The sequence below is a fragment of the Oncorhynchus gorbuscha genome, linkage group LG11, assembly GCF_021184085.1.
Source record: "Oncorhynchus gorbuscha isolate QuinsamMale2020 ecotype Even-year linkage group LG11, OgorEven_v1.0, whole genome shotgun sequence".
Lineage (NCBI taxonomy): Eukaryota > Metazoa > Chordata > Actinopteri > Salmoniformes > Salmonidae > Oncorhynchus > Oncorhynchus gorbuscha.
This window is the reverse complement of record NC_060183.1, coordinates 16232770-16254652: the sequence shown is the minus strand read 5'-3', so window position 1 is coordinate 16254652 and position 21883 is coordinate 16232770. Positions and strand designations below refer to the sequence as shown.

General features: G+C 42.0%; 1 long non-coding RNA gene and 1 pseudogene across 3 annotated transcripts; one reads left to right on the top strand and one right to left on the bottom strand.

Moving 5' to 3' along the window:
- Positions 1 to 300: 300 nt before the first annotated feature.
- LOC124048175 lies at positions 301 to 5094 on the bottom strand. 3 transcript variants are annotated; one of them, XR_006841188.1, is made up of 3 exons: positions 5046 to 5094; positions 4686 to 4741; positions 301 to 4594 (listed from the first exon to the last, which is right to left on the bottom strand). It is a non-coding gene; the product is annotated as an uncharacterized LOC124048175 (long non-coding RNA). The 3 variants fall into 3 exon arrangements; XR_006841187.1 differs by having other exon boundaries at positions 301 to 4439; positions 4538 to 4594; positions 4686 to 5087; XR_006841186.1 differs by having other exon boundaries at positions 4686 to 5087.
- Positions 5095 to 5192: 98 nt separating this feature from the next.
- On the top strand, positions 5193 to 17468 carry LOC124047566 (annotated as a pseudogene).
- Positions 17469 to 21883: the final 4415 nt, after the last annotated feature.

Genomic DNA, 21883 nt, shown 5'->3' with positions numbered 1-21883 from the left:
GCGACTGTCTTGTCAATAGATCAACTTTGGTTTCATTTACACTAGGCTGACTTCAAGGACCGCAGTCAATTTTTGTGAACTAGCAGAGGTTTGGTCTGGAACTTTGAGCTAACTGCATTTGCTCCCAGGGATGTTTGTTTCTTTATAGGCAGCTTATTGGAAGTCTGAAATGCTAAAGGTTGGTTGACAAATGAACTATGAGGGGGGAAAGAGAAAGTTCAACGTTTGGAAAATGTGACATCAGCATGACTATAGTATACAGTCACATTTTTAGAAAGAAATGACTGAAATTATACATTCTTAAATTCTCTTTAATATAAAAAGATAGTCACAAAACAATACTGTTCCGCAGAAAGCAAGCCTGTGGCTTCAACCTGGTTGTGTGGTAGTCAGTGAGAATACAGGATTTGAAAATGCTTGTGTAGTATTAATACACTTCCTGAAGTAACTGCAATGTTTCCACTACATGTTTACCTGTAAATGTATTAAATAGACAGCAAAGGCAATGCTATCTGAATTTGATTCCTTTGTCTAAAAGGAACAAGCATCATCATAGTTGCTAATCCATGACAAACTATATAACCACTGACCATTAGAAAACAGTCACATTAACACAAAGATATTCATAAAAGGGCATTTACATAAACACATTCTCTATTCATCCGAAAGTATTTTACTTTCTACTATGCAGTCTCAATCTTAGCCCTCTGAGGCTGTCTCTCAATGGCTGATCTTTCTTCATATTGTGTACAATACCAAAGGCAGTCTCTTGTTTCTGGAATGACAACAGTACATTAATTGGTTCCCTTGTGCCACAAATTCTGCTTTGAGACTGATCATTATGTAGTAAATAGTTTAACGACTGTTATTTGATCAATGACAAAAAATAACATTCCATAGATGGTTAAACGGGACAGTGAGTAGCCCAAGTGAAGATAACATTTGTAATTTGACCCAACGTATTGAATTGATCGATCAATAAACAGCATCCTATTCACCTCCATGTAAGTGGACAACACAACAGTTGGTGGAGATTGCAGATTTGCCAAAAAGTAGGCCTCTAGACCTCATTCAGGACAACCGCACAGACAGGTTGGCCTCATCACACCTGCATAAGTCTGCACTCTATTCTAGTAGCCTACATCAAGTACTGTAGAAGGTAATGTAAGGATACCAGTTGCCAATGTTGTAGGGTCCCCTCAACTCAAGGGACTGAACGAGGAGGAGGGACACAAAACACATTTACGTTAGTAAAATTCATTTCAGGATGATGTTAACGTGCTCAAGGTTCATGTGATTGTCATCTAGGTTGGTAAGACAACATCTCATCTCTATCGTACCTTTTCTGCCCCGCTCGTCAGTTACATTCTAATTGAAAGATTGTGGTTACATACGCCGTTTGAAAATGGCAGGTGGATAATGAACCGCGATGGGTGTATTTGTTTACCTTTCCTTTGCACATCTCCACAAGACTGATGGAATTTGCGATGGTGTATCTTCTCAAGGTGGAGTCTCGGATTGCAGGTGCGTAACTTATTTCAATGAACACACCTCTTTCAACAAGAATAAGTTACATCACTTTTACTGTATATAAAAAAAGGTATCCACTCCAACCAAAAGAAATAAGACACAAGTGAAATAAGTTGTTAATTCAAATACTGACAAGTGCCTTGCAAAACTATTCAGACCCCTTGGATACACAAAATACTCTGTCAAAGTGGAATAAATTATATTTAGTATATGATATAACTAAAATATAGTTGTTGCATAAGTATTCAGCTCCTCTGAGTCCATACATGTTAGAAACACTTTTGGCATCGATTCTTGGGTAAGTCTAAGAACTTCTCACACCTGGACTGTGCAATATTTGTCCATTATTCTTTTCATAATTCTTCAAGCTCTGTCAAGATGTTAGGGATCATGGCTACACAGCCATTTTAAATGTCTCGCCATAGATTTTCAAGCAGATAAGTCAAAAGTGTAACTTGGCCAGTCAGGAACATTATTTGGCCTTGTGTTGTAGGTTATAGTTCTGCTGAAAGGTGAATTCAACTCCCAGTCTCTGGTGTAAAGTAGACTGAACCAGGTTTTCCATGTCCTTAACACCACCCAGTTTCTTTTTATCCTAGAAAAACTCTCCAATAGTTGCCAATGTCATGCATACCCATACCACGATGCAGCCACCACCATGCTTGAAAATAAGGCAGTTACTCAGTGATGTATTGGATTTTCCCCAAACGTAAGGCCTTGCATTCAGGCCAAAAAGTGTATTCCTTTGCAATATAACCTTAGTGCCCTTCTTCATGAGGCTTTTGAAAAGCTTCCTGGTCTTTGTAGTTGAATCTGTGCTTGAAATGCAATACTTGACTGAGGGATATTACAGATGTATTTATGGGGGACAGAGGAAGGGTTAGTCATTCAAAAATCATGTCAACCCCTATTATTTGACATAGTCCATGTAACTTAATGTGATTTTTTTTAAGACAAATTTTTATTCCTGAACTAATTTAGCCTAGCCAAAATAAAGGTGATGAATACTGATGCAATGACTATATTGTAGTTATGAATTTGTATCTAAAAAAAAAAATACTTCCACTGACAGTACTGTGTGTGTAGATTGCTGATTAAAAAAAACATCAATTTTAATCCCGCTGTAAAAATAAAATGTGAAGAAAACCAAGGGGCGTGAATACTTTTGCAAGGCACTGTATACATACTTACCCCATTTACTGGAGAAGGGTTGTTTTTCTGTCACTGCTACACAGATGATGTCAACATCGAATGTCATGCAAGCTGCCTATTGAAACAAGTAGAACACCAAAATGAACAGAAGGTTATCCTAACATACATTGTCAGTAGTGGATAATGATGCTGAAAAATGTACTTACATGAAACAACTTCTCAGTTTTAGGATAGACAGCCACTAAGTCATAGGCTTTGTACTCTGCAGTTAGTCTCTGGCAAGGGACAGATGTTATTTGAAGAATCATGCAATATGAATACAGCAAATGTTTAAACTTCTACTGCACACAGAGTATACAAAACCTTAGGAACACTTGCTCATTCCATGACAGACTGACCAGCTGAAAGACATGATCCCTTATTGAGGTCACCTGTTAAATCCACTTAAAATTGGTGTAGATGGAAGGAAACAGGTCAAAAAGGGATTTTTAAGCCTTGAGACATGGATTGTATGTGCGCCATTCAGAGGGTGTATGGGCAAGAAAAGATTTAAGTGCCTTTGAATGGGGTATAGTAGTAACGTAAACTCACTCACTTTTGTACATCGCCTTGGTCCGTACAATTGACCTTATTTTAGCGCCCCAAAAACATAATACTTCAAGATCAATTGTAATGTTAATACCATAGTAAAGCACAATTTCTCCCCCTTCCAACAAAATAAATTACATGACCTTCACGCTGCCCGTTTCTGCATAATTCAAGGCAATGAGCTCCATCGGGTCTTTAAAAAAAAGACAGGTGGGGAATCGAAACCAATGCGTGATAGTGAGAAGGAGAGATCACCTGTGGAAAAACTGCCTTTTTTCACTTGATCTGTCCAATTTATCACCTTATCGCCTCTAAAATGTAAATAAAACACTATAAAGAGTTAATATAATGGGTCATTACATACCTATTTGAAGGTCTGTGTCGAATTTGAGTCAGGTTTTTAGGGCGGTGCTATAGTGATCTTCAGAAGTAAATATTGTCTTTTGAGAGTAATGATCGCTTACGGTGACGACGCAAAAAATGACTAGGTATCCCCCTTACCCAGTCACTGTCCATTTCTGGTTTTTAAACGATGAAAGAGGTGCTACATCTGGTGGAGAGATTGTAAGACAGAAATAGTAGCTTTATGCCTGCTGTACGTTACGGCATGACACGTCACGATGTAACAGAGGGTCGGTTCTCTCAACTTTTCTCCAATACTATAGAGCCATTACCATGTCGATCAACGCTTGAATAGAAACGTAGTTCACACCCCAGATGTTGAAGTCAACACAGTCGCTACAGTCCCATTACTTTTCTTTGCAGCCTCTTTTGAATGTCGTGGTTGCACACATTTATACGGAATGGGGTGAGTTTACATTAGGTGTCAGACACACCGGTTTGAGTGTCAAGAATTGAAATGATTCTGGGTTTCACACAACAGTTTCCCGTGTGTATCAAAAATGGTTCACCACCTAAATCCAGCCAATTTGACAACTGTGGGAAGAATTGGAGTCAACATTGGCCATCATTCCTGTGGAAACGCTTGACACCTTGTGTAGAGTCCATGCTCTTGACTAATTGAGGCTGTTCTATGGGCAAAAGAGGTCAACTCAATATTACAAAGGTGTTCCAAATGTTTTATACAGTGTATATTGGACTCAAAGTGTGATGGGTCTGAGGCCACAACTGTCATTCGGTATAAAACCTTCGATTGTTCTGGATTTATCCTGTGCAAAAAAAATATATATTTAGTTATTATCCCACTACATGGAGAAATGTGATATTTATCATAATGAAAAAGTATTACTTTATACATCAACATTACCTGCACTACGGGAAATGTATCATACAGCTCTGAGACAAATTTTGGTTGGCCAATTCCCTGTAAACACAAGCAAACAAATGTTATTAACAAACGGGAGGACAGCTCTCTTGACTTGGCGAGTTATAAAAACAGGGAACACCGAGCCTACCTGTTTCTTTTGTTGCAAATTAACCACATAATTGATGGAAACTGTGGAGTATCCAACTGAAACATGAAAACGTTACAGTACTTGATTAGCAAATCAATCAAGACATCTTTCAGCTAGTTCTGGTCCATCGTACGGCGACATATTGAGGGTTGCCTCAAGCGATGAACTAGCGCGTAGACGTTAGCAAAGACGAATCTGAAGTTAGTGTTATCTTAACAGTTTTGCAAATGAGAAGATAAAAACATAGCTAGTTACGGTGAGCTGCTAGCTAACATAACGTTATCCAGGCAGCCATGGTCTTCTTTATACATAAAGGTTTGTGCTAGTTAAACAGTTGTGAAAAGGATCAAACATATTTACGGTGCGCTGCTGTCGCAATAACATTCTGGAATTCGTTTTTTATCTTGCATGTCGACAGTGAGTTAATTGAAATGCCTTATGGGATATGTCGTTTTTTATATTTCCGCATCCGGTTGTTGCTTGCAGCATGCTGTCTGATTGGTCCAGTTTGAAAATTATACCGGCCAGGTTGTTTGGAACCAGATCGAGAGGACTGCAGATCAATGTTTGTGTGAATACAAACATACACAGTATGTCAGTTATTATAGTATTTCAACGTTTTTATAAGTATAGCTACAAAAGATAGGTGCATAACATTTGCACTCTCTAAGCCAACGCGTTATGTCGTCTTTCCAGTGACGCAACGTTAGTTAGCTAGTTTAGCTAACGGCTAGCCTTTAGCTAGCTTATTCCATTTTTATTTGTCACATACACGTTTAGCAGATGTTATTGCGGGTGTAGCGAAATGCTTGTATCAAAAGAGTAAAGGACATCATAAACAATGTGAAATGTCTGTCTTTTAGAGTGATGGATACGTGTTTGGACAAGAAACCAGAGAAAGTGGGACCGATTGTGGTTGAGGATTTGAGAGAGAAATTGTTTGCTGATTGTTGTGCAAATCCATCTGCAATGCCACAGGTTTGTTTATTGATGTGACGAGTTAACTTGTTATGCTATATAGATAGATGTAGGAATTTGTTTCATAGCTTCATCCTTTAACTAAATCCCAATAAAATGCTGTCTACTTATCTGCCTACAGGATTCTGTATTATTTGAGAAAGAGCATCTGCGGGCCTACCTCAGGATACGTCCCTTTACCGCAGAAGAGAATGAAAGTGGTGAATCTCAGGTATTTTCACATGACACACATTCAGTATACTAAGGAGCATTATGATTGATCCGAATGGTGTGGTACATACTCCTTTTCCTCCGTTTGAATCTAGGAATGTGTCTCCGTGGAGCCACCAGACACCGTTTTACTCAGGGCACCTAGGACCTCTTTATCAACCAGACGACAAACCAGTCACTCAGACGGTGACAAATCAGTCTCTCAGACAGCCCAACGATTTCAGTTCACCCAGGTAAGGCCTTCGCTGGCTGTTTGATTAGTAGCTATTTGTAAAGATTTACTTTTTCTAAGAAATTAGTGTGGACATTTTTCTTTACCCCCCCCCCCATCCGTGCCAGGTGTATGGCCCTGACACTACACAGAGGCAGATGTTTGATGGCACAGTGAAACGTCTGGTAAGGGATGTTCTAGAAGGAGGGAATTCTGTTGTCTTCACATATGGAGTCACCAACGCTGGGAAGACATTCACATTACTCGGTCAGAATCTATTGAATCATTATTATTATAAAAAACATTTTTTTTTTTGCATGTTTCCAATGTGCACTTTGACCTCTGTTTTATACATGCCGCTCACCACAATAAAACAATTGTGTGACAGATACAGCTTCATGTTAAACACTTTTGGCATTGTGCCTTTTTAACCCTTAATCTGTTTTTACATCCAGGCCCTGAGAGTGATGGTGGAATTTTGCCAAGGTCGTTGAACGTGATCTTCAACAGCATTGAGGGCAGAGTCTACACGCGGAGCGATGTCAAACCACATCGATGCAGAGACTTCACCAGGCTCACAAAGTTCCAGCAAGATGAAGAGACTACAAATAAGCTAAACCTCTTGAGACTGTCAAAGGAGGTGAGGTTTACCAGTAAAACCTCATGCACAATGCCCACTTTGCTTTCTCTCTGAAATGTACATGAGTCTGACTACTTTCTTTACATCTTTCTTTTCTTCAGTGTGGTTTTCTGAAAAGTACGATGAGCTCCACTTGCAGGTCAACAATACTGGAGGGTAAGAAAAAAATTTTCAGGCTTTGAATATTTTAAGTACAGCAGCTATGTATTTTGAGAATTTCTTGATACTCAATTTGACACCAAATAAACACTTTAATTGACACTGTTGTTATATCAATGTAAGATTTGTTGTCTGATTTACAGGTTCTTCCTTAAGCGATGTCAGTGATCAGGGGGAAGGAGACAGGTTCTGCCTGGATGTGGACTCTCACACTAAATACTCTGTGTGGGTGTCCTTCTGTGAAATCTACAATGAGAATATCCACGACCTACTGGAGCCCATTCCTAATGGCTCACATAGGAGAACCGTCCATCGGCTGTCCCAGGACATCAATGGCAACACCTTTGTGAAAGGTAATATCCCTTTGATTGAATATGTGAGTTATTAGTCTAGATACTGTGGGATTTCAGTTCATACAGAACATACACATGGTTTCTCTTGTAGCTCTAAAGTGGGTTCAAGTAAACAATTTCGAGGAGGCGTACAAAATCATGAAGATCGGAAAGAAGAACCAGAGTTTCTCCTGCACAAAGCTCAACAACGTCTCCAGCAGAAGCCATAGCATATTCTCCATTCGGATCTTGCGTATTGAAGATGTTGGTGTACCCAGAGTCCACACAATTAGCGAGTACGTGACCAAGTTATTCAGTGTTTTTTCCCCCTTGCTCTTCTCCAGTTTGTCCTGTTTTTATTCATGGTTGTGTCTTATGTCTAAGGTTGTCGTTGTGTGATCTGGCTGGATCGGAGAGATGTGGAAGGACTCAGAATAAAGGAGTGCAGCTAAAAGAGGCTGGCAACATCAACACCTCATTGCTGATTCTGGGCAAATGCATCAACACTCTGAGGCTCAACCAGCAAGCCAAGTGAGTATTTGACCTGTATAGAGATGAATGCTTTTACACACACTGACTGCGTGTTTGTTTCTAATAAACCAATATAATGCTCATTTTATGTACATATCTTCCAGGTTCCGACAACATGTGCCCTTCAGAGAGAGCAAGCTCACACACTACCTCCAGGGCTTTTTCTCTGGTAGAGGGAAAGCCTGCATGATCATCAACATCAACCAATGCGCCTCCATGTACGACGAGACGCTCAACGTCCTCAAGTTCTCCGCTGTCGCCCAAAAGGTCAGTCGGTGGAGCTTTATAAGGAAGCGTAAGCTTGTGGTTGGTAATATAGGTGGGGGAAAATGCTCATTTATCTTATTTCTTTATGGTCTCTCAGGTGGTGGTCCTCAATATCAAACCAGTCCTTGCCATTGCCCCAAAGATATCTGCCAGAGAGGTGTCCCTCATCATCAACAATGCTGACTGCAAAGACCTATGGAGTAGGAGGAAGAGCTCCATGGTGGCTTGGGAAACCACTCTGGAGGATTTGCAGGAAGATGAGGACGATGAAGAGGAAAGTTGTGATGAGGGAATGGCAGAGGAAACCATTCTTGAGGTGAGAGAAGAGGACAAGATGGCACTTGAGGACTTCAGCAATGTTTTGTCCATATTCAATATGTTGTGATACTAATTAATATTCACTGACTGTTAAATATTGATTTTGTTGTGTATTTTAATTGCTCTGGTGGAGGAACTAAAGCAGAAGCTTCTGAAGGAGGAAGCTGAGAAATTGGCTTTGGAGTCTCACATCCGTGAAGAGGTCACCATCGAGTTCATGGAGCTATTCTCCAAAATGGAAAGTGATTACAAGTAAGTAGGCAATGCATTTCCCTCTCTTTAAAAGAGCTGTCAATCTTAGCTGTTGTCTGTAGATGCATTGACTGAACAATGTTTTTGTCTTGCAGCGAGCGTCTTGCGAAAGAGAGGGAGATCACAGAGGACCGAGTGGACAAGAGGTTGGAAATCCTGAAAAATTTAGTCGGCAAGAGTGTCAGCGAGTGTGCAAGTGTCTCTTGTGACAAGGAAACAACAAGGGTAAGTCTCATTCAGATCACAGGTCATAATATCAGATCTGGCAGAAAATACAACTTCACCACTAACATCCTTACCTGTTCTTGTTTGAATAGCATGATTAATTTAGTTCTGATATCTTTGTTTTCCATCACAGGAGGATAAGGTAGGGCTCTTGGAGGGGATCGTTGACACTATGAGAGACGACCTGGCTAGAATCAGGAGGGATGGGGAGGCTGCACAGACCTGCCTGGTGGACCTTCCTGAGTCACCTGGCACTGTGGCCAGCCTGATGAAGCAAGTGGATGACTTATCAGAGGAGCTCCTCAAGACCCAACAGCAACTCAAACTCAAAACCAATGGTATGTATAATGTGTCTCACTTACTGGGATTTGATCATGATAAATATTCTGTATTTAGCTCAAGTGTGTTTTCCTTCTGTTTACAGAAATGGCCGAAATGAGCATTGAAATGAAAACATTGTGCGGACAGCTAGAGGAAGCGAAGGAGGTAAGCCTGGCTTGATATTGATGCCTGATGTCTTTTGTTGCATATGAGCACTGAATGAAAGGTTGGGTTAGACTTCATGGTTTTCCATATTTTGATTGCATGCGGAATTTGGAATCTCAGATGCAGAATTTTGAGGCCTTAATGGAAACCTGCCATGAGAAAGACAATGTGATAACCAAGCTGCAGGAAGCAATGGACCAGAATAGTGAGGCTTCAACTAGGGATGTAAGTAAATTATTTCATACTTGCACCTGTATTAATGGCATATGTGGGGTTGCTTTGTTATCAGTTGAAGTGTATGTAGTATGATCCATCACAGAACCTCTGTATATGTTTTTGTCAACAGAGGGCCTTGGTTGACTCCATCAAGGAGGAGATCCTGAGCTTGAAACAGAATTGTAAATGTAAGAGCCGGGACAGTCCCAGTTCTGAGGAGGGCAGAAAACGCCATGCAGTCCTGGAAGACCTTGATGATCAGCCTGCCCTGAAGAAAGGTAGTCGTCGTCGTCGCCCCCCCCTAAACAAATGAAAAGGGTTTAATCTTGTATCAGGCTAATAGTCCTTATGTTTCCATTTACTTATAGAGTTCAGTATCTGTCTGACCTTCTCCTTTACTCTCTCCAGGGAGTCTTGAGGTCGAGCGTCTCATTCTGGCAGACGAGTTGGAGAAACTCCAGGTGGTATGTCGCCAAAAAGACATGAACATTTCACAGTTAACAGAAGAAAACGAGGCGAAGGTTCAGAAGTTGGAGACGGTCAAAGGAGAGATAAAGAACGAAGTCGCTGAAGAGCTCAAACGTGAGAGGGTTTCATTCAACATACTGTCCAGAAGCTCAGCGATGATCTGGAGGAGCAGACTGATTGTTGTGAAGCTGTTATGGCCTCGCTGGAGAAAGAGAGAAAAGAGACAGCCAGGCTCTCCAAAGACAACAAAGCTCTGGTCAACGGCATTTTCCAGCTCCAGCAGACATCATTGAAAGTGGAGTCTTCGGTGAAAACTCTCCAAACAGAACTTACCGAACAGACTGAGAGGTCCGCCAAGCTTCCAGAGGAGCTAGAAGCAGCCAGAGCACTCTCGAAGGGTCTTAAAGACAAATCCAACCAAAAATACCAAACCATTGAGTCCTTGACTTTGGAAACAGAACGACTCTGGAAGGATACGGAGGAACTGAAGGTCTCTTCTGCACAGAGGAACAACTCCAAGTTCCATGACACCATAGATGCCATGAAGAGGCAGTGTGAGATCTTGGTGGAGAAGTCGGTTCAGAAGAGCCAGCGGATAGCTGACCTGGAGCAGGAGCTCAACCAGGTCAGAGAGCAGCTCTCTGGACAGGAGGAACTCTGCAACCAGCTGGAGACACAGTGGTCGGAGGCCCAATTCAACCTACAGGGCTACGAATTAGAGAACGGGGCTTCAAACGAAATTATGAAGAGTTACGCCGACCTCAAAAAGGTGTCAGGCCACCAGAAGGAGCAGATCGTGGACCTGGAGGTGCAGGTGCAGGCCTCTGGAGGCAGCTCTGAGAGGGTTGTAGAGTTGGAGAAGCAGCTGGCTGAGATGAAGGCCCAGTGCAGAGCTCTGCAAGAGAGACTAGAAGAGGCTCAACGGAAACTGGAGGAGGTGGAGAGTCATGGAAAGTCCAAGGAAAAGGTGATTGAAGACATGCGTCTTGCACTGACAGAGCAGGAGAGGACACAGACCGAACAAGAGCAGATTCTGGAAGCCAAGATGAAAGAGATTGAGGCTTTAAGTGAAGGTGAGTGGTCATACACTTTTGTAGAATTCCCCCCCACCCCCTCCCCCATTGATTTCAACGTGTGTCTTCATTCAAAAACATTAAGTGGATTTGTCTGGAATGTCTCAATTTTGGATTTAAGAGCTGACAAGTTTGAAGGGTGGCTGCCTACAGAAAAACACAAACGGTGCCAAGTCCTCCCATGTCCTCAACGACTGTCCCGGCCAGTGCGAGAACGTGAAGTGGGAATGTCAACGGACCGAAGAGAGCTTGAGGGTAAGATCACTACTCGACGTCCCTCCTGAAACTCCAGCCATTTACGTTTCTGTCTGAGGTGTACGCACACGTGGTGAGGAAAGTAACCATTCCTTTTGATATCCTCCTAGCTGTCTAATGAACAGTATGAGTCGGAGAGGTGGCTTGAAGAGAAGGCCATTCTGATGAAGGTAGCCAATGGGCCAGAGGAGGAGAAGAGTCCGTGCCTGGCCCTGGAGTTCTTGAGAGGGTGTTCAGAAGAGCTCCGCTGTAGTCAGCTGCAGACTGAAGAGGTAAATGGGATCATTTTGACTCTGAATAATGAACGCATTCGAACTGCTGGGCTTGTAATGGCGTCTCTGGGTCAAATGCAGTACTTAACAGTTTGAGTGCGTAGGCAGTGAATGTGCAGCGGGAACTTCCTTTGATGAAATGAGTACAGAATGTCACAGAAATAGCATTTTGGAGTTTCTGTGACAGTCTAGTTTTTATTGGAAACCTTTTACCTCATCACTTATATTCAAGTCGCTTTTTTGTAGTTTTTTTAATCCTCAATTTGGTGTTATCCAATTGGTGGTTAGTCTTGTCCCGTCGCTGCAACTCGTGTACAGTACGGACTCAGGAGAGGCGAAGGTCGAGAGCCGTGCGTCCTCCGAAACACAACCCAACCAAGCCGCACTGCTTCTTGACACAACGCACGTTTAGCCCGGTGGCCAGCCGCACCAATGTGTCGGAGGAAACACTGTACATTTGGCGACCGTGTCAGCGTGCATTCGCCCGGTCTGCCACGGAGTTCGCTAGAGTGCGATGGGGCAAGGACATGCTTGCCGGCCAAACCCTCCCCTAACCCGGGCGACTCTGGGCCAATTGTGCGTCGCCTCATGGGTCTCCTGGTGGCGGCCGGCTGCAACACAGCCTGGTATCGAGCCAGGATCTGTAGTGACACAGCTAGCACTGCGATGCCTTAGACCGCTGCACCACTCGGGAGGCCCTAGTCGCATGATTTTCAATACATCTGATGTAGTGTAGAGACCTCTTCAGCAGAATATTACCAGCCTATGTCTTATCACATTCTTCCAATGAAATTATATGTAGTTGCAGGGAAAGTTGGTGCAAGTTCAGACAGGCGCAATTGACAGTATGTCTCACCATAAGGACTGTCGGCCTCTAATGCTAATAGTTCTGTTTTCAGGAGACCTTGCCAAAGCAGCCCTCTGAGAAAGAAGAGAGCAGGGAGGAGAGTGGCTCTCTAGTCGAGGCCCTCAAATTAGAGATGCAGAAACTCCAGGAGAGGAAAGCAGACAAAGAGAGAGAACTAAGGGAGCTCAACAAGCACGCCAACTTCCAAACACAGGAGGTCAGTATAGATCAGAGAATCATTGGGCTTGCTTCCCATTCTGAGTGGTTGACTGTTTCCTTGTCATTTTTCAGCCACAACATCAGGGATAGACTCATCCAGGGCCTAAATTTAACTTTTTGGTCCACCCGCCACTTTGGCAGGTAGATTTTCTTCTTCTTCTTTTTTTACCTTACTGTGAAATGCCGACTGAAAAAAAAATGTAATCTGAAAGTAACACGATATTTACATAACAATAACGAGGCAATATACAGGGGGTACCGAGTCAATGTGCGTGGGTAGAGGTTAGTCGAGGTAATTTATAAAGTGACTATGAATAGTTAATAAACGACGAGTAGCAGCAGTGTAAAAACACTGGCGGGGGGATGTCAATGTAAATAGTCCAGGTGGCCTTTTGATGAATTGTTCCTTTAGTCCTAGTCTCAGCGCTTCACGTGCGTAAGCACAGCCCCCAGCCAGGCAGTGTTGCAGCGCAGAAAGACTTTGAAAACAGCTACTGCAGCATTTATTTTGCTATAAATGTGATCATACTAGACTTTTTATTCACATATGCGAGTGAAATGCTCACAATGTGTAGCCCTGACCACCCACCAACATGGCTGGTGATGTAGACATCTTACCTGATAATTCAAAAATCTCCCAGCATTTGGCAGGTGTTCATTTTAGCCCCTGGACTCATCCCAATATGGGTGTAAAAAGAACATTCCTATTTTATATTTTGTGGTCTGTGTGTATAATGTTGGCCTGTCTGTCTGGGCAGGAACTGGACTTCTCGGAGGTGTCCACAGACGGCAGCCGAGAGCATCGCTTCCCCAAACCAGAGCTGGAGATCCAATTCACCACTCTGCAACCCAACAAGCTGAACATCCGGAGGCAGGGAGAGGACAAAATCACCCGCTTAGCCAGGAAGAGAAAAAGCAACGAGATGGAGAAGGTACAGATCAGATCGAAGTGTGTGTTTGATAACAGATAAAATATCTGAAAATAAGGTCCGGTAGATCTCAAGTTAATTTTACTGAAAACCATAACATTGCATATCTCTTGAATCTCATTACACTACCTCAAAACGTTAGACATGGAAAGCCTGGGGTTGACCTGCATGTTTTATTTTGTTTGTGCTTGTGCAAGCATGTGAGAGGATGAGAACATCTCAACAGACTGCTGGGTATTACCCAGTACCCAGCCCTTCCAGAGAGCAAGCAGCAGATGCACAACAAACACGACAGTGACCACGTTTACATGCACACAGTATTCCAGATAGTTGCTCATTTCCCGGTTAAGGTCTTATTCAGGATAAGGTGTTAACGTGCACCTACTCTTACAGCATATACTCTTCCTGGTGTCCAAACAGGTTTTTAACAACAACAACTTAACCACCTACATCAGGGGTGTTGATGGTATGGCAAGATCTGGCCCGTGCGGGGGTCCAATCTGGCCCGTGGGTGGTTTGAGAAACAAATGACAAGAACCAAACTGAAACTGTGTAGGAATGATAATGGACCTGCATTCTAATAATCACTGAAACGAAAGCTACAACAACAGAAACAAACGTTTTGATGTATAGGAAATATAACCAATTTTCCGTGCGGCCCTCCGGACCTTGTTGAAGAACGGATGCGGGCCTCCATCGGCAAAATTAGTTTGACACCCCTGGCCTACATCATAAACAAAACGATGCATCATACAAGAAGTTATTACATCACTACGCTGTCACTACAAATGTACAATATAAAATGTACAGTATGACAATGTGTTTGTTGTTTTACAGTCCGCGTTGTGCCATGAGGTGTTTTATCAGTGTTTATAAATCTAATTTTACTGCTAGCTTGAGTTACTTGATGTGGAAGAGTTCCATGTAGTCTATAGTTAGAAACCTGCAGTTTCCCTTGTCATTACTTGATGATCTAGAATACAAAATAAAGCCTTGCTCACCAGAATGATGTCATAAATCAATAGAATGAATGCATCAGCAATCTAGTTGACATCGGTAAAGTTGTCTTTCATTTCTGTTTCTCTCGCAGAGCGAAAACGTTTAGGTACCGGGGAGATGTTTCCGTGCAAAAATTTTGAAATGACATCAGTTTGTTTTAAGAAAATGAAAAGCTGTGAACTATTTGGGATGTTTCTGGTAGTATTTCAGTTCGTCTTCGACTCTGTGGTTGAAAGTTTTTTTATTTTATTTTTTAAGTCAGCTTTTTATGACGGTAACATTTTTTTTGCCTATACAATACAGTCTCTAAGCGTGCATTAGCATTTTCTCACGGTATTTCTCAAATTAGGTATTTTTCAAATTAACATTTGGTCTCCAATTTTACTGCAAGAAGCACTTCATTCTGCAGGAGTTAATATTATCAGAGGCATACAGTCCGTTCCACATAAGTTACTATTCCAACTATTACTCTTTCTATCTGAACTTCAAAAGGTGGTACTATGTGATACTTAGACTGCTGGAAAAAAAGCAAACTGGATAAGATGTTCACATGCCACAGTATCCCGTCGAAGATCAGCATTTCCCAAGCATCTTATTCGTGTTTCTCAAAACCAGGATACAAGCTTATTTGGCTTATTTTAAACAGGATATGATGTTTATATGCGTTGACTCAAACGGAATACTTGCGTATCCTGAATAATAATGGGATATTGGTGTGCATGTAAACCTGGTCAATGTCTCTCCTCTCTCGCTAAACTGAGAAACTACCTAAAAGCACCCTTCTCTGTTCAGCAGGGTTGAGTTGTGCCAAAGAAGCAAGAGTAATGCCAACAGATAATGGGTTTATAAACAGTTGTGAGAACCTGGAAAACTACAGGCGCAATCCCTTCACATTCCAGTCTCGTGACAGATTTGATAGTATTTCAAGGTCCTGGTTGCAATTCCTCCTTTTTAAGTTATTTTGGAAAGAAGTATAAGCGCAATTCCACGGTAACTGAATGATGCTGAGACTTTTCACTTTAAAATGAAAAAAAATAAAATAATGTTTTACCTTTCTTTAACGAGGCAAGTCAGTTAAGAACAAATTCTTATTTACAATGACGGCCTACACCGGCCAAACTCGAACGACCCTGGGCCAATTGTGCGCCGCCCTATGGGACTCCCAATCACGGCCAGTTGTGATACAGCCTGGATTCAAACCAGGTTGTCTGCAGTGAGGCCTCTAGCACTGAGATGCAGTGTCTTAGATCACTGCGCCACTTGGGAGCCCAAGTGTGGGTCAAAAGCATGTCAAACAATGGAATTGTCCATAACACAGATTTAACCAGATCCCTTTGAAATTAAGATCTCAATTATGCTATACATTCATCAAAGGACTGCATCATTCTGACTTGATTGCCTGACGAATTGAGCCCTTCATTGTAATACAACAATGTGTGTGTGTGTGTGTGTGTGTGTGTGTGTGTGTGTGTGTGTGTGTGTGTGTGTGTGTGTGTGTGTGTCCTCTCACAAATTCTAAAATGGTCTCTCTGTGCCTCAGGACCCTGTGGAAAGTGAAAACAAAAAGAATATAAAGTTGAGGAGGGACAACAGAGTGAACATGCAGGTAAGAAGAGAATCTAGCCAAACATTTAAATATGTTACAACTTTGATCTTTGTCATAACTCATTTGAAAGCCACTAGTAAAGGTTAACCTGTGTGTACGTCATGTCAACAGTCGCCCGTGCTCTGTGTAAAAGCAGACCAGAAGAAGCAACAGACCCCAGCAAGTCTGAAATGCAAAAAGGATGGAACCCTCCAGAAGATTGGAGACTTCATCCAGAGTTCCCCAAGTCTGCTCGGAAGCAAAGGTTAGCAAGACTTGGCTGTTCTCCTTCACTGTTGTACTGCACACACATCAGACATTCTGCCAAAATGTTAATCTATTTTATAACGGTCTATCTCTCCATAGCGAAGACAATTCTGGGGATTGTAAGTGGAAGACCTACAGAGCGAGAGAAAGACACAGCAGTGAAACCGAAGAGGACCAAGAGGAAACTGTACAAGACCGACATCTCCTTCCCTTTGGACATCCCGTCTCATCTGGTGAGTGACAACTGAGTGGGACTTGGCCTCCGAAGCCCAGGCTTTTCACGTTCTGTTTGAAAGCCTGGGAATGTTCTCCTCAGACGACGATAAAAGGGACTAGAATATGGTGGAGTGTAGATGGGAACTAGTGACATGTAGCCGCTTAATAAATATTTCATGTGGGTAGAGCACCAAACGGAGGTTGTGCTTAAAAAAATATTCCCCACTTGCAAACAGCTAGCTAGCATAAGATACAAATAAGTAACACTGCATCGGCTTCTAAAACTCTGCCTGACATGGTAGGAAAAACAAGGAAATGCCACTCCCGAGGGGAAATGTAATAGCGAATCAAATGCGAGCATTAACAGCCAGGGTTTCCATTCAAATGCAAAATACATGTTTTCCATACTTCTAATATTCGTGTCAACAAGACAAGATTTGGAAGGATGGCCTCCGCGAGACTAGGTAGGATTTGGACAGTTTGCTCTTTTAATGTGAAAATATTAAAAAGATGAATTGGACATGGATTGTGTCAAATCTTTATCTATTTAGGTGGTATTAACAAACCACTGGTGTGAGCTAACATTGGGTTGTCTTGTTCTTATGTTGCAGATCCTTGGTCTTGATCAAGATGAGAGAAAGCAACCGTCTCATTATCAAGAGGCAGCTACGGTCGAGAACAGCAAGGAAATTATTACAAACTTGGTCCAAAGTGTCTGAGAGTTTATTTCTTACTCTCTCTCTATATATATACATACATACATACATACAGTGGGGCAAAAAAGTATTTAGTCAGCCACCAATTGCAAGTTCTCCCACTTAAAAAGATGAGAGGCCTGTAATTTTCATCATAGGTACACTTCAACTATGACAGACAAAAACAAATAAAAAATCCAGTAAATCACATTGTAGGATTTTTTTATGAATTTATTTGCAAATTATGGTGGAAAATAAGCATTTGGTCAATAACAAAAGTTTATCTCAATACTTTGTTATATACCCTTTGTTGGCAATGAGAGAGGTCAAACGTTTTCTGTAAGTCTTCACAAGGTTTTCACACACTTGCTGGTATTTTGGCCCATTCCTTCATACAGATCTCCTCTAGAGCAGTGATGTTTTGGGGCTGTTGCTGGGCAACACAGACTTTCAACTCCCTCCAAAGATTTTCTATGGGGTTGAGATCTGGAGACTGGCTAGGCCACTCCAGGACCTTGAAATGCTTCTTGCGAAGCTACGCCTTCGTTGCCCGGGCGGTATGTTTGGTATCATTGTCATGATGAAAGACCCAGCCACGTTTCATCTTCAATGCCCTGGCTGATGGAAGGAGGTTTTCACTCAAAATCTCACAATACATGGCCCCATTCATTCTTTCCTTTACACAGATCAGTCGTCCTGGTCCTTTTGTAGAAAAACAGCCCCAAAGCATGATGTTTCCACCCCCATGCTTCACAGTAGGTATGGTGTTCTTTGGGTGCAACTCAGTATTCTTTGTCCTCCAAACATGACGAGTTGAGTTTTTACCAAAAAGTTATATTTTGGTTTCATCTGACCGTATGACATTCTCCCAATCTTCTTCTGGATCATCCAAATGCTCTCTAGCAAACTTCAGACGGGCCTGGACATGTACTGGCTTAAGCAGGGTGACTCGTCTGGCACTGCAGGATTTGAGTCCCTGGCGGCGTAGTGTGTTACTGATGGTAGGCTTTGTTACTTTGGTCCCAGCTCTCTGCAGGTCATTCACAAGGTCCCCCTGTATGGTTCTGGGATTTTTGCTCACCGTTTTTTTTGCTCACCGTGATCATTTTGACCCCACGGGGTGAGATCTTGCGTGGAACCCAAGATCGAGGGAGATTATCACTGGTCTTGTATGTCATCCATTTCCTAATAATTGCTCGCACAGTTGATTTCTTCAAACCAAGCTGCTTACATATTGCAGATTCAGTCTTCCCAGCCTGGTGCAGGTCTACAATTTTGTTTCTGGTGTCCTTTGACAGCTCTTTAGTCTTGGCCATAGTGGAGTTTGGAGTGTGACTGTTTGAGGTTGTGGACAGGTGTCTTTTATACTGATAACAAGTTCAAACAGGTGCCATTAATACAGGTAACGAGTGGAGGACAGAGGGACCTCTTAAAGAAGAAGTTACAGGTCTGTGAGAGCCAGAAATCGTGCTTGTTTGTAGGTGACCAAATACTTATTTTCCACCATAATTTGCAAATAAATTCATTTAAAAAATCCTCCAATGTGATCTTCTGGATTTTTTTTTCTCATTTTGTCTGTCATATTTGAAGTGTACCTATGATGAAAATTACAGGCCTCTCATCTTTTTAAGTGGGAGAACTTGCACAATTGGTGGCTGACTAAATGCTTTTTTGCCCCACTGTATAGACATATATAATTTTAAAAAATGACCCTCTTTTGGAAATCAGTGTTTTGGTTTTCTAACAACCTATGTACGTATGTGAATAACGTCATTTTGTTTCTCATTTTCCATTATGTTTGAGAGAAAAAAACTGAATTGTGCTTTTTAGAAGAAATTATTTTTATATTGACAAAAAAGTGTACACACTACAGGGAACATGGCAAATGCCATACGTTTTTGTCAATGTACATTGGCGATGCAGCCCGTGATCAGAGAGCAGTACACATGGGACACATTGGGGGATAGAGTAGGTGTGGTTTAATCCTGCTCGACTGGGGCCAAGTGTATGTCACGGTCATTTATTCTCAGTGGCACCCAGGTGTGGCTGTCATCTAAGGAGAGTGATACATTTCAACTCTCACCCCTCGCCCCCTCTCTATGGTGGGCCCCTGACAGGTCCCACTCACAGCCAGTCAGGTTCAGCCTCCGGTGGGCAATTAATGGGACATTGGCCAGTGTTTGTGTCTGTCATTGCTGTTGTCATTGAAAACATGTTTCCAATGATTACATGCTTTTTGTTCTCTGCAATGCTCGGCTGTTGTTTTTTGTCGGCTTGTCCCCTTGCATGTTGGGTTTGATGTGCTTCTCGAAGTCTTAAGCCTCCTTAGCAGTGGAAAACGTTTGTTGTGTTCTGGAAGGTTAAGGTGAGCTTTGATGGGTGGATGAAGCCACAGCTCAGGTTTAGCTTGCATAGTTGGGATCTCACCATGTTGTAGGTCACCTTCTGTTTTGGCACTCAGGTCTGGGTATATGCGGCTCCTCTTCCCTGCATGTTTTGTAAGTCAGAACTCCAGATTCTGCTGCAAGGCAAACAATTCGTCTCTTGACTTCAAAGCTCTGGATCCATACAATCATACTGCCAGAGCCATTGCAGATTTGACCGGTGTGGTGCGCAATGTTAATCAGCGGCATGGGAACCAGCTACTCCAGCCGAACAGTTTATAGAAAAGATTGCTCATGAAGGAAGTTGAGTTGCCTGCTTCCACACCAATTTCAAGTTCTGTGACCCGCACATTGAATTTACAGGAATTATTTTAGAGCGATTCTGTTTTTTAGGAGTTTGATTATCCTTTCCAACTTAGCTTGTGCTGTTTCCAGGTCATGGAGTCGCACCTCTGTTGGATTGGCTCTCTCCTCTAGACTTTCCACTTTGGTTGAATAGGGATCAACCAATAATTAATTTACCGGTTTTAATTGTAAATTGAGGGCAGAGATAATCAATCTCCTTATCAACTATTGAGAGTCGCCAAGTTCCCACAGTTGAATTGTGGACAGACAAATTCTACCTGCTGGAGCCTAAATAGACCTGCTAGTTATTGCTTGTCACGAAATGAATGTCCTACACCTTAATATGATGACAAGTTTTAGGAAATAAGTCATTTAATTCATAGTAAGTTCCAAAAGAAAAGACACGAATAGGCCACCCGTTTCAATACATGCCACCGGAACCAGAAATGAATTGTACAGCTCTGATTGTAAATCCTCACCAAGCCAGATTGAGTCCTTTTGAAAATATATAAGAACTCCTCTTCTCTCAACTGAGGAAGCCAGCGTACCCAAATCTCTCTCCATGAACTCAAAAGGGTATTGTATAACATGAATAAAGGCAAATGGCTCCTGAGGTATATTTTAAACATTTTGGAACCAATTGGGTCCACTGAAATGATGAACACAGCCGTTCATTTGGACTGGATGTAAATGAAGCACTAATTCAGCTTTTATTAACTAAACATAAGGATGCCACCCGGTGCTCTTACTATCGTTCTCTATCTTTGGTATACACAGATATTAAACCATTTTCCAAAATTCTGCCATCCCACCTTGAAACTTACCCAAATTGGTACATTTGTACCAAAGCAGGTTTGTTAAGCTATTATCCTCAGATAACCTTCATCTATTACATATGTTATATGCTTCATCAGAAGCCAAAACTCCAATCTCTCGTCGCATAAAAAGCTTTTGATAGACTAGAGTGGTAATATCTTTGGTCGGTTTTGGAACATATGGGACTTGACTCCAATTTCATTAATATGATTAAAATATTACAGAATTGGTTTTGTTCCCCACAAAGGGGCTTTATTACAGACAGAAATACTCCAGTTTCATCAGCTGTCCTGGTGGCTGGTCTCGGATGATCCTGCAAGTGAAGCCGGACGTGAACATTAAATTCTTCCTGTTGAATCAGCTTCTTGATATGCCACACCTGTCAGGAGGATGGAATACCCATTAACAGGGATGTAAACAAATTTGTGCACAAATTTTGAGCGAAATCAGCTTTTTGGAACCTTTCTGGGATCTCTTTTTTTTTTACATGGGACCAACACTTTACCTGTTGCGTTTATATTTTTGTTCAGTATACACTACCAATCAAAAGTATTAGAACACCTACTTATTCTAGGGTTTTTCTCTATTTTTACCATTTTCTACATGTGGAAACTCCTTCAAGGCCAGCATCCCAGAGTCACCTCTTCACTGTTGATGTTGAGACTGGTGTTTTGCGGGTACTATTTAATAAAGCTGCCAGTTGAGGACTTGTGAGGTGCCCGTTTCTCAAACAAGACACTAATGTACTTGTCCTCTTGCTCAGTTGTGCACCGGGGCCTCCCACTCGTCTTTCTATTCTGGTTAGAGTCAGTTTGCGCTGTTCTGTGAAGGGAGTAATACACAGCGTTGTATGAAATCTAAAGTTTCATGGTAATTTCTCGCATTGAATAGCCTATATCTCTCAGAACAAGCATAGACTGACGAGTTTCAGAAGAAATATCTTTGTTTCTGGCCATTTTGAGCCTGTAATCGAACCCACAAATGCTGATTCTCCTAAAACTCA